Source organism: Ambystoma mexicanum, chromosome 12 (assembly GCF_040938575.1).
Source record: "Ambystoma mexicanum isolate Mex_15411 chromosome 12, UKY_AmexF1_1, whole genome shotgun sequence".
In the NCBI taxonomy this organism is placed as follows: Eukaryota; Metazoa; Chordata; class Amphibia; order Caudata; family Ambystomatidae; genus Ambystoma; species Ambystoma mexicanum.
Genome location: NC_090936.1, coordinates 58,703,708 through 58,717,558, shown reverse-complemented (window position 1 = coordinate 58,717,558; position 13,851 = coordinate 58,703,708).

The following is a 13,851-nucleotide window of genomic DNA, read 5'->3' as shown; positions in this document are numbered from 1 at the left end:
GCTGCCAACGAGAAGAAGGTACCTTTTTCCATATTCTGTGGGAATGTAGTAAGATACAGCAGCTCTGGCAGAAATGCTGTGATAAACTGTCTAGCGTTATGGGTAAAGCGATACAGAGGTGCCCAAAACTCCTTCTCCTGGGGATCTCCAGTGAAACTGACCTTTCCTGTTATGAGAAATTGCTCTGGTCGACTACTATGGCGGTTCTCAGGCAGACCATTGCGCAACTGTGGGGCTCGGAACGTACGCCAAGCTATGACCAGTGGGTCACAGATGTGGACATATGCGCTATAATGGAACATAGAGTGTACGCAGCGAGGGGTTGCCCGCAAAAAGCGGACAAAATATGGAGAAGATGGGAAGAGGCTAGCTAAATGACTGGGGTGGCTCTGCAGCCTCTGAGACTGAGGGCCTCATTACACGTAGTGCGGTAAGGGTTTGCCGGTACCGGTAAGGGCACCGGTACCGGTAAACCCTTACCGCCTTACTACGAGGTCCCTTTGCGGGTTGGTACTTTAACACCTGCTTTTTAGCAGGCGTTAAAAACCAACCCGCAAAGGGACCAGGGTGCTAATTACGGTACCGCAATTTGCGGTACCGTAATTAGCGCCTTCCCCATTCCCATAGAGCCCTATGGGGCAAAAATGGGAATGGGGAAGGGCAATGGAGGAAGGCGGAATTACCGCCTTCCCAACCTTGGAATAGGGCGGTAATTCCCCTTTCCTCCAAGGCTGTACTGGTAAATTACCGGCATGAACCATGGTGCTAATAGCACCATGGTTTACCACACTACGTGTGATGAGGCCCTGAGAGATGCCCCGGGAAAGTGGGGGTAACAAATCTGCCATGAATAGACTATGCCACCTGGTCATCCTATGTCAAGCTGACGGTCTGTCGGACCGTGGGCCCGGAAGTTGAGTTTCTAGATGCTTTTGTTTCTTGATTGTTTCTCTCTCCCCATCCCATTACCCTCACCTGGAAATGTTGCTGTTGCATATGTTCCTCTCCCTTCCAGCCTCCCCCCTGCTGTTCCTATCTCTCCCCCCTTCCCACGTCCCTACCCTGTATTGCAGAGAGATAAGTGTAATGTTGTTTTAATTTTCAAATCAATAAAATCTTTGATTAAAAAAAAGAATGTTTTCCCTGATCCAGCTTCACCACTGACATACAGCAGTATAGATTTGTAATTTTGACAGGTACATCCTTTATTTTCATGTTGTACACTATGTACAATTTGTTTTGTTACGTCTTCAAAAATGGTGCGCTGATCGTTAAGTTTTGCTTGTTGTACAGTTAAGTCTTCTGTATCTTCATGATACTGATACATAGTGTTTTCTACTTCTGCCATAGCTACTTCAGCCTCATTTGCTATTAGTGGTTGTCCAAGTGGTTCTTGACTTCCTGTTACAGAAGGTTGACTACTGTTGGAAGAGTCCTTATCTAGTTGGGCCTGAAGTTCTTCTTCCTGTTGCTGCTCATTGTGTAACATTGTTTTGTACTGCGTAAAGTTCACATCGGTGATAGTGCTTTCATTTGCTTTGAAAGCATCTTCATAGCAGTCATAGTTATCTAGTATGTCTTCCTCTTTTCTCCATGGTTTGAAAAGTTGTAACAGAGACATGTAATATAGTTCTTTCTGTTGAGGAGTTTTTAATGACAATTTTACATGATTAATTAAGCTTCGTTTGGTAAGTTTCACTAAGCTCCCTTCACAATCGGTCACTCTATATCTACATTTCTTTTCATCGGGTTTTACATTATTTTTTATGCAAAGTTTTGAACTATGTGGTATAGACACATGCTTTCCAGAGTGCTACTCCTGTTCGGATAGTATGTGTCCAGTAAATAGTTTTTTAGAATGTCTTGGCTGTTGGGATCATTTCTGGCAATTGTTTCTATGTCCTCATATGATTTTAGCACTCTTTTTCTAGATTTTGCAGGACCAAGACTGAACCATACTATGTAATCTGATTTTCCATACAAAACAGTGCCGGTTAAACAATCTGCTGCTTCATAGGCGCCACATTCTCTATGAGAGAGCATTTTTATGCCTAGGCTGTACAATTTAGGTGATAATGTTTTAATGTATTGTCTGATGCTAGGTGATCCCAGAAGTCTTGAAGCTCTGTTTTTTCTGCTTTTGTTAAGTAGGCTGTAACATATCGTGCAACAGCAGTTGAATTGTCTGCAATGTACTGCACATCCATGTTTGCATTCCATAAGAGGGCAATGATTGCATTGTAATCATTGATATATTTTGATTCTTCCCTTCTTTTTATGTAATATGTGTTCTTAGGTGATTTACCTTTAACACTATGTTGAACTGAAGACATGAAGTTGTTCACTTCACCTGTTTCTGTAACTGGTCTAGGGAAACCAAAGCGGCATTTGGTGTAGTATTTACCTTCGTTTTTGTATTTGCAGCGACAATATTTGCCACATTTGTGTCTTCGAAATTCTAAAATCTGCCCATGCAGTTCACTATGTTTCTGTTGTGAAGGGATTTCACAAGTGACATATTTTTGGATAAACTGCAAAACAGTGCTATCACTGTCGTGCCCACATTTTGGTGCACCTTTGATCCATAACAGCATGTGAATATGTGGTGCTCCTCTCGCTTGATATTCTTTTCTCCAAAAGAAGTGCTGCACTTCTCCAAGGGGAGGAACAGTTTTATTGCAAATAAAGTGTAGCATGGCAATGAAACGATGATGGAAATATCTTGAGACATTAACTGGATCTAGAGAGCAAAGTTCTTCAGGTGTTAATATATCTATTCTGTTTTTGTTGCTATTTGCTATGCGTAGGAACTCATGTAACTCTTCCCATGCATATTCTGCACAACCTAGCATAACAAACCAAGTCGGTGGTCCAAGGTTTCTGATCATGCAACCAACGTCTCCGTGCCGTCTGAACCAGTATTCCTTTGTACCACGCATGTTTGAAAACAAATTTGTTATACTTGATTGTAAAACCTCATTTTTTCCTGTACTTTTTGTATTAACTGCGTAGCTGACATATTTTTAAAGTGGGTTCCAGATTTAAGAATGTGTGCAACTCCGTAACATAGTGTTGCTAATTCACTTTTATAGAGTAGGTGGAATATGTATTCCACATTTTGTCTAAATCTGGGATCTTGCGAATACATTCGTAATGAGCGGTATTCTGATGCCCCAATCTGAGTGGGTCTATCATCGTATCTTCCACCTTTGCCAGTAGGAAATAGCAGTTAGAAAAGCACGTGCTTCAATACTTTTTTCACAAATATTCATTGGTGACCCTTTGGTTTGTCGCATTTGGTAAGTTTCTAGTGCATCATCTATGATTTCATTGAAATGCAATGGATGAATTGTGTAATGGTCCAAAAGAGTGGATACTGTAGCAGGATCCAGAAGTTCGAATTGTCTAGTTTCTGATGGCTCTTGAATTATTTCAGTTGTTTCCCTTAAGCTTTCATCGATATTTATTTCCTTGTAGTACTCATTATTGTCTTTTAGATATTGCAATGCTTGTCTAACTTTGTGTAAATCCACTAATTTTTGCCAAATTTGTTTGTCCTTTGTTGGTACTCCATTTACCAAGACTATTAAAGAATGCTCTATTGAACGTTCCACTCCTAGAGTGGGTACATTTTCCATTAGATCTAATGGCAAATAAACTACTTTGACACGAATGCCTTTCACCAATTTAGAGGAAGGTATTTTGCTGTTTTTGGATGAAGGCGTATAATTGCTTGAAATGGGTGAACTGTTTGAATTATTATGCTCTCATACAAATTGAGCTGTTGCAGGATTTTTGGTAATGGAAACAATTCCAAATTATTTGTAATAGCACGTGTTGGAGTGTGGTTGTTGTCTAATTTTGTAGTACAGTAATTGCAACATATTAGGCGTTCAGTTAGTTCATATTTGTTTTCAGCTAAAAGGCACAGAGCTAATTCAAACCATTTAGAGGCCGATTCATGGAATTAATGTGCACTGAAATTTTCGGCGGAAGCGTGTGAAAGCGTGCGAATCGCAGCGCAAGTGCAAAAATTGCAGCGAAACCCGCGCACAGCGATTCATGGAAGTCCGTGTGCGTGTAAATCCCTGGATGTGTGCTAAAATTCTGCGTGGCGCACGCTGGCGCACACGTCTCCAAACAGCGTGCGCTAAGCGCACGCGAAAGCGCACATAGCGCAGCGCACACAACAAAAGTAGGCGGAAGCGGGGGTGTAACACATGGAATGTGGAACAACGCGCGAAAATGTGGGCGTCACGGGGGAAGTACAGGAGGCAAATGCGCGGAACGCCCACACGCGCGTCTACAACACGTATTCATGGAATCGAACAGGGCTAATGCGTGTGCCAAAAAAGACGCGCTAATCCGGAAACACGTACACCAGCAGGAAGCAGGCATATGTGGACCCGCGCAGCATAAAAGTGTGCGCAAACAACAAACAACCTTAGACACCAATATGAATATACCGTTCCTAGCAGCAGTGGTCGTGGGATACCTCAGGAGGAGGAGGAGGATAGTCAGGGCCAGAACTTTTACACCCGGAACTAGCCTTTTTGGGATGCCTGATGACCAGGTGTATGGGAGGTACAGGTTTCTACCTCACATAATACTCGACCTGGTGAGTGAGTGGGAGGATGACCTCACATCACCCACCCTATGCTCCCAAGCACTCGGCCACCTGGAGAAGGTTCTCAATGTACTGCACTTCTTGGCCACTGGATCATTTCAGTGGACAAGTGCTCTAGTGGGGGGGTGTCACAGGCCACGCAGTCATGCTGCCTACACCAGGTGTTGGCCATCATGACTGCACGCCCATCAGTCCGCAGGCACATATACCTACCCAGAACACCTGCAGAAAGGCAGGCTGCCATCCAGGATTTCTATGGGGTGGCACAATTCCCCAAAGTGCTAGGTGCCATTGATTGCACCCATGTGGCTCTACGTCCCCCCAGGGCATCTGAGCACATCTATAGAAACCGCAAGCACTGGCATTCCATCAACGTGCAGGTAGTATGTGATGCCAACGGAATCATCACCTCATTATATGCCAACTATCCAGGGTCCACCCACGACAGTTTCATTTACAGAATGTCAACCCTAAACCGGGACCTAGAAGCTGGGCGGCATGGCGATACATGGCTGCTTGGTGAGTATAAATGCCACTGCACATGCATGCATGTCAGATACTGAGTAATGTCACAACCCCACTAATGATACCCATCACCACCTCCCCGAGGGACAGTGCCTACCCTCTGAGCACCCACATGAAGACGCCAATTCGGAACCCCACCACGCCACCCGAGGTAAGATACAACACAGCCCATATTGCAACCCGGGGCATAGTGGAGCGCACATTCGGAGTGCTCAAGTCACGCTTTCGCTCCCTTGACCGCTCTGGTGGGCAGCTGTTATATGCTCCCCCAGTAGTGTGCAGGATCATAGTGGCAGCATGTGTCCTGCACAATGTTGCAACACGCCGGGGCCTGCCGGTGGACATGGTGGTGCCCCCACATCCCCAACCACATGCATGCCTGCTGCGCATGGGAGGGGGAAGGGCATGTGGTGAGGCATCCCGTATGCAGCTGGTGGCTAATTACTTCACATAAAATCACACCCCTGTGGAGTGCACACAGCCCTGGCACACACCAGCTGACAATCAATGATGATGACATAAGGGACACTCAACTGTCACAACCATACCATCCTGAGATTGGTCACCTGGAAGTGTTACATTGTGTGCATCCCTACCTACCCAAACACCACCAATGCTGTGTCATCAAAAGACATATATCTATGCTGCGAAATTCATTACAGCCTTGCTAAATACAACATGAGAACAGTGCCATGTCACCCAACCCCTCCCCAGCTCCACCACCAAACACACCATGGCATGTCATGCAATGTGAAAGCAAACAAAGCAATGCACAAGACCTGACACAAGCGTCACAAAGTACACTGTCCCTAATGGGAACTGCCCACACACAATATGCTCCCAGTAATGTATAACTAACAGCACACATTACCAAATACTTACCACCAGCACAATGCTGCAACACACCATGGAAAAATGCAAAAACATGACAGTACTAAGTTCAAGTAGTGGTAGTCTTACAAGCGGAATACGCCAGCACATTGACCCCTTACAACTGTAGAGTGTTGCTGCCACGCAAATGTCTCAGTGTACTGCATACAACATGAACTATATCTGCAAAGTAGACGGCCTTGTGAAGACATGAGGAAGGAACCTGCAGATTAGGAGGAAAACATGGATGCACAAGCACATATCAATACACCATGCAGTGTACAATACAACAACAATATCCACTAGGGATGTCTACACAGTATTGACTACAGACTGCCCACACAGCCCATGGGAGCCCAACGTCACTGTGTAATTCACAGTCACTTGTTTCACACCATTTGCAAGCCCATGGAAATGGAAGCAGGAGGAGTGTGTGTCTCACGAACCCAAGCATCTAACCCAAACTCAGGACAAGCCTGCATGTGCCCAGAGTACAGTGGATGCCCACGGGAGCCACACAAGGCAACACACTGTATAAAAAAAAATCAAAAATGCCCATGTGTGGGCCAGGGGGGGTGGGGGAGGCCACCCAGGAGGTTCGAGGACAGGGTGCACACCAACACCAACCTGCGTGGATGTTGCGAAAAAAAAAATCCTCCTTGGGCTCATGGCCTGCACGGCTATGCCATTGTGGGAGAACTGCTGTCGCTCTGCTCATCCTCTGCTGCTGCATCAGGAGGCGGTGGCACTATGGGAGGCAGCCCACGCAAAGCCCTGGTATGGTCCTCCATGGCAGCAAGCATGCGGGTCTGGAAGGTCTGATTCTGGAGGATTAAAGTGCGGAGATCCCCATGAAGCACATCACGGGTTGCCTGCATTTCTGCATGCATTGCCTCGCGTGATGCCCGGATCTCCTCACGTGTTGCATGCAGGTCAGCTGAGAGCGAACGTGTGAGCTGCTCCAGCTGCTGTTCTGCCCTAACATTTCGGGAAGCCTCAAGTTCAAGCAGACTCTGCCTGAGGTTATGGAGTTCTACCCTCAGGGCTTCCCTGTGGCCCTGGGACTCTATTGATATGGATTCACGCAGAGTCTCCAGTGCCGCCCGTCTGTCCCTGTTGGACGCCAACATGTCTTCCCTGTGTGATTGTCAAATGGAGTCTGTTGCCTGCTGTGGTTGCTCCATCTGCCTTTCAGGGGGGATAATAGAAGTGGCCACCCTCTCCATTGCCTGAGCCATCCTTTCTACTGATGCTGCCTGTTGGGTTGCCATACCGTACATGGAGTTTTCCCATGCAGTATTGCCTGGTGGCACACGGCCACCGTGTCAACGGGCACCACACCTGTTTGGGGAAAGGCGATCTGCACCTTGCTGTGCTGGCACTGACTGAGGCTGCAGGACTGCATTCCCCCTCTGATCTGCTGGCCCAGGAACAGGATCAGATGCTGTGGAGTGTGACCCTGCATCCGTAACCGCCAAAGGCGGACCTACCAACACTGACATCCCCATAGAGGGTACTACCCCTGGTCCAGGTGGGTTGGACAGAACAGAATCACTGCCAGAAACACTTACCTGCGACTGCACATAAGTCTCATCATCCGACTCAGCACCTGAATAGAGGTCTGGGGAGGTGCACCCAGAGGCACCCCTGGACAATATGGTCTGCAGTAACATTGGGCTTTCACCCACCACCACACCACGTCCCCCACTGGTGCCCGGTCGTGCCTGAGATTCCTCCTGGGTCTGCACCATCTCCTCCACCTCAACAGCATCAAGTGCATCATCACCTGCAAAAACATGAAAGACAACAAATGGAAACAGGCATGAGCACCATAGCACACATATAGGCCGTGACAAGCCAGAGATCCAGTACATGAATTACACATGTCCCACATGACTATAACCCTGCCATGCATGCACTGTCAAAGAGTTGGAAGTGGAGTCAAAAAGGCAGACATGGGGAGAGCAAGATGGAAATGCAACACATTTGCAGCATGTTGGGTAGCACTGGCATCACACATCAGGCTGTGAATGGCATGTCCAATACACATACATGACACATGCCACCACACAGATGTCAAGTAGCATAGCCACGGTAAATTACAAAACTACAGCGATATGTCAGTGAATGAGTACTGTCACACATCCATGTCACATCGACATGATGCAAAGATTGATGCTGAATAGTGTTACAAAATATGCATGTGCCACACACTGAAACACATCCAGTGTACAATAACACAGTCATTGTGGGCTGATCAATGGTTGGTCACTTTAACATTACAGGAAACACCTGTCATCTTCCACATGCAAACAGGCCCTAATAAAAAATGTCTGCAGCCCAATACTCCATCGACCTGAATGGTGTAATCATTAACATAACCAGGTAAAAATAGTGGCCCAGTGTGGGCTGTAAACAATGACCGAAGCATATCACATATGTTGCAATAGGGCAGAATAATGCGTAGCAAAAATGGGGAAGTGGAAACAATCAGCCTGAATGAACACTTACAAAATCTGAACAATGTACTTGCAAGATGACAGTTCAAGGTAAAGTGCACTAATGTGGGCCTGATTGGCAACTGGTGGCAGAAGGGATACAGTCATACCCAAATCCAAGGCACGTGAATGTATGGGAGGAAGCAAATGGGTGACCCATAACACTCAGGAGTACACACCCTCACCTGGCACTCAATCAGAATCCGTCACCCAAACAACATACACATGGATTACACACACACGCATGGGCACTCACCGGACAATGCATCGTAATCAGATAGATCTCCCACACAGTGGATCTGTTCCTCTGTGACGAAGGTCCCAGCAACAGACTCATGTTCAGTGAGTGTGTTGTCCTCTTGTGGAGACCCACCGCCAGTCACCAGAGTAGCGGGATGATTTGAGGCCAGCTTGTTCTTTGCGCTGCGTTTCAGGTCATTCCACGGCTTGTAGCAATCATCAGCTGTGCGCCTCACAAATCCAAGGGCACTTATGCAGTCCGCGATGGTCTGCCAGTGTGCCCTACGTTGACCAGGTGTGGTTTTGCACCCGGCAGTCACCAACATTTCGTGGCTATGTGCCGACACATAGCTCACAAGTGCATCAAGTTCCGGGTCATTAAAGCTAGGCTTCCTTGACGTGCCGGAGTGTGTAGCCGTGTCTGGGGTCTCAGCCTGTTGTGCCAGAGCACCCTACTTCCTCTTTTTCAAAGGTGGAGTGGAGCCTGAGTGGTTTACGCCGCTCTGGTCAGTAGGGGCAGAGACACCGGTGGACTGGGTAGTAGAATTGTGCGAATGCACAATGACCATAGGCCTTGGTGCAGGTATTGGCAGAAGTGTGATGTTGGCAGGGGGAACGTCATTTTGATGGACCTGGACCAACACTGTCCTGGCTGGGAGACTCAGAGCTGGGGTGGATGGAGCTGCAGCTGCCCCTGCAGCCTCCCCACCCTGCCTACTTGGGGCAGCAGATGACATAGCTGCCCCAGATCCACGTGGCTTGGTGATACCAACTTGCACTGCCACAAGTGGCCTAGACTTGCTGACCTGGAAGTCAGCCTGGGAGTCATCCTGTGCCAGGTCAGGTGCCACAATGGGCTGGTCCAATAAGGGCTGAGCTGGGATGGTGTCAGCCACGTTTCCCTCAACCATGGGTGGGGGCATGGGTGTCCCTGATTGGTCCTCCACACATGGGGGTCTAGGGGCACCCTGCAAATCCCGGCCGCGACCCCTACCGTGCCCACCACGCCCACCTTTTGAAGGTCGGTCACCTTTGCCTCCCTTACCGCTTGGTCGCCTCGCAACCATGGCACTGATGTTGTTGTGCGTATGGGAGTAGCAGTAAACTATTGTCCTGGGCAATTGGGGGTGAAAGGGGTAGGGTACTAGATGGAATTCGTACCCTAGTACTCTAACAATGGCTGCCTGTGACCCCTGGGGGAAGATGATGGGTCACGCAAGGCACAGGCAGCCCAAAATCAAAAAATAACGTGCACGCAACCCCTCGTAGACCACGTGCGTGAAAAAATGAACCCGCACTACGCTGTGGCTCCCAGAAACACAAAAATAAGCATATGCGTAATACACGCAGCCTACAATGACCTCTGAAGGGGTACACGACACACGGGGCAAGCACAGTTGGTAAATACGTACGCGACTCACCATCTGCCTGGAAAAAGAACGTGAAAAAAACGCACGTGTGCGCGTAGGCAACACCCCCGCCAAAAGAAGAACTGTACGCTGTCTGAGGAGACAGGACAAAAGAAGAAGTGAACGCTGTTTGAGGAAACAGGCCCAAAAAACATAAAGAACGCTGTCAGAGGTAACAGGGAGTACGAACTTGAAACGCTGTGAAGTAATCGCGTGTGAACCGACAAGAAGTACAGAATTCACCCACTCGCTCTCCACGAAAAGCACGTACAAGGGAATGGGGTCCTACACGTACCTTTTAAAGCGGCCCACACGTACAGCATCACTTATGCGTGTACGCGCTAGGGCCCTTTCCTCCAATTACACGAGCTGACACTCGGACGTGCAGTTTTTGGACGTGTACGATGAACATGCCCCCGTGTTGATGGAAAAGCCCGCGCGCGTCACGTCACTTACGCGCGTAGGCCCTTTGCTCGGATTACACGCAGCCACACGCGGACGTGCAGTTTTTTCACACGCGCTGAACCACTATGCCCACGTCACGAGGGAAACGTCTGCGCGAGTCACGTCACAGAAGCGCTTACGCGCTAAGGGCCTTTGGTCCAATGAAACCACGTACATGTGCTGACGCGCTTATGCGCGTAGGGCCTTTCCTCGAATTACACGTTGACGTGCAAGATTTTCACGTGCCAAATCACTCCGTATCAAGCTGGCCACACAACAACACACGGAAGACCACGCTCCTGCCCAAAAGGCCGAATTACTGCCCCCCAGAGCCCCGAGCAGCTCCCACCTGCCATCTGCTGCTGCCTGCTGCCCATGTGCCCTGCTATTTGGTGCCTGCACGTCAGCCAGAGTTCCAGTTGCTGTGTCCACCCCTGCTGGAACAGAAGACTCCCGACTGGGATACCATCGCTCCACAGCCCAGCCCCAGGACCCAGTTGCCCACCCACGCCTGCCTCGGGGGTCGCCATGTCAGGGCAAACACCATCTGAGACCACTAGCGACCCCCAGCCAGAGAGGCAGAGGGCCACCAGCTTCAGTGTGAAGGAAGTTGGTGTCCTGGTGGAGCATGTCCTGGGGCATTTTGATGCCCTCTTCGGAACATCACGCACCATCAAGGAAGGATGGGAGAGGATCTGGGACAACATAGTGGTTGCCATAAACGTGGAGGGGGTGGCAACGCGTGACAACAAGCACGTCAAGAAGCGCTGGGAGGACTTGAGGTCCAGGACCCTCTACAAGGCCCGGCGCCTCGCGGAGGGGGGCCGGGTCAGCATGAGTGACATCCAGATGAGGGTCTTGGAACGCGTAGGCCCAGCGCTCCACGCCCAGATCCTGCAGAGGAAGACCCGTCTGGAGTTGAGCGGTAAGTGGCCAAGCATTGGTGTGTGAGACAGGGCATGTTGCAGTGTGCTGGTAGTCTGATACTTGCCTGTATGTGTGACATAGGCCATGTATGGATGTGTGTGTGCAGGGACATCATGGTCATGCATGTGAGACCAGTAATGTGTGAACCACATGGTTGGAGCATGAGTTACAATGCAACATGGGTAGCTGTATGGCAAATGCACACATGAAAGCATGCCAGTGTCTGTTCTTGCACATGGTGGGGGGTGAGGGATGGGTGCTGCTGTCATGTACATGTATGGTGCACATGTGTGTGTGTCTGAGAAGTGTGTGTGTGACTTAGGTACGCCATGTATTCATGACACATGTATGTGATGATGTGTACATTCACTCATGCAGTGCGGTCACCATTGTATGCACTGTGTCTATCCACTGTGTCTGTGGTGTGTAAGGCATGATGCATGACCCTCCGATGATGTGTGTGCATGGGATCAGTGCGAGCCATGATGCATGTGAGTTTGAGGGCAAGATTTTGGTTAATAGAGGCCCTTGTACATGGATGCTGGTGTTGATTGCAGGCACTGTGCCTGTTCATGCATGTGTGTTGCGTGCACTCACCCATGTGTTGTGGAGGGACAGGATGGAAGTGACGTTAGACACAGCAACTCATGTGTTATTGCTTCCTGTCTAGGGGAATGTTGTACTGAACACTGATGCTTGTGTTCTATGTATCCCTCTACGCAGCGTCAAGTGAAGAAGAGGGCGGAGACGGCGCTGTGGAGCCAAGCGGCGGGGATGCCTCCACCGGGTGGCGACGCAAGGCCCAGCCATCCTCCAAGAACTTGCCATCATCCCGGAGCAAGGGGGCTGGTGCTGCGTCTGCCACTACGGCTGTGCAGAAGGGCCGGGTGAGCCCCCAGAGGGGCTTGCAAAGGCAGAAGACGGTACAGAGACATCCAGGTTGGTGGTCTCCACAGAGGAGGAGGAGCCTGCTACTGAGCCGCACATGGGGCCTGGTGGGGGTAGTACCACTGGTGCAAGTTTTGCAGTCCAGGGTCAGGGTCAGGAGGCAGCACAGGTCACTGCGGAGGGGCCTGTGCATGTCCCTGTCCTTGACCCTGTGACTGCACCACCATGCACCAGCAGGGATGCCCCGTCCCAGGCCCGTCCGCAGGTAGGGGAGAGTGCCATGTCATCTGCGTCTCCACTACCTGCGGACGAGGGGTCCCATGACCGTATGGGCTCCGTCCTGATTGGTGTCATGTTGCACACGTGTGACATTCGTGATGACGTGCATTCGTCCTGGGCGGAGAACGCATGCCATCACGAACAGCAGCGCGCGACATGGCACTGTTGGGAGGGGCCCTGGTCGGTGGGTTCCTACCTGTGTCGCACACTCTGGTGGACCTCTCCTCCTCTGTGGAGACTATGCGCCAGTCATTCTCCCTGCCGTCTTCTGGCCCAGATTCCACCAGGGCCCCCTGTGGACCTAGCCCGACCAACACAGCCAGCTTGGTGAAGCTCACATCCCTGCCACAGTCGGGAGTCGGCGGTCCAGCAGGGGTGGACACCACAACTGGAGACCAGCTGATGGAGGATGTGCAGGCACCACAGACAGGGCACATGGACAGCAGCAGGAGCAGGCTGTAGGTGGGAGCAATGATGGCTCGGGCCATCAACATTGGAGGGGCAGGCATCGGCCAGAGGGCAGGTGGACCCAGGAATGGGAGTGTCTTCCGTGTGGCAGCGGTTGGGCCAGCGGATAGATGCAGAGCGGCGGCGGGTGGAAGAGGCGCGGCTCACCATGGTCAGGGCGGAGTTCTCCATGCGTTGAGGCGGGCAGAGTGCCTCAAGGCAACGGAGTTGGAACAGGCCATGAGTGCCTCCCTGCGAGACCTCGGGGCCAGGGCAGAGGCCCGCCTCCGGGACATCGACATGGAGTTCGATGATGCCCTGGCCCGGGACAGCACAGAGTGAGCCGCAGGACTTGCCCGCCGCCATTGTATATAGTTATATAGTGTTAGGTTTCCTTTCTGTTTTTGTTTATTTTGAGGCGATTGGACAATGCACCACGTTTTTGTATATAGTTCTTTATTAGGTAGTCTTTTTGTAGGTTTCATTTCATTTGTTGGGCTCATGGACCCTGGATTGGTGATTTGTATAAAGTTGAACAGTGTTTTTTTTTTTTCATTTCACCATGGAGCAATGGATTTCACTTATTTTTTTCCCTTGGATTTGCTTTGTTGGACTGAGACTTTGGACACATTTTCATTTGGATTTCTTTGAATTCTGATTTCATATTTTTGATTATTTTCTGGACATGCTGCGTTTT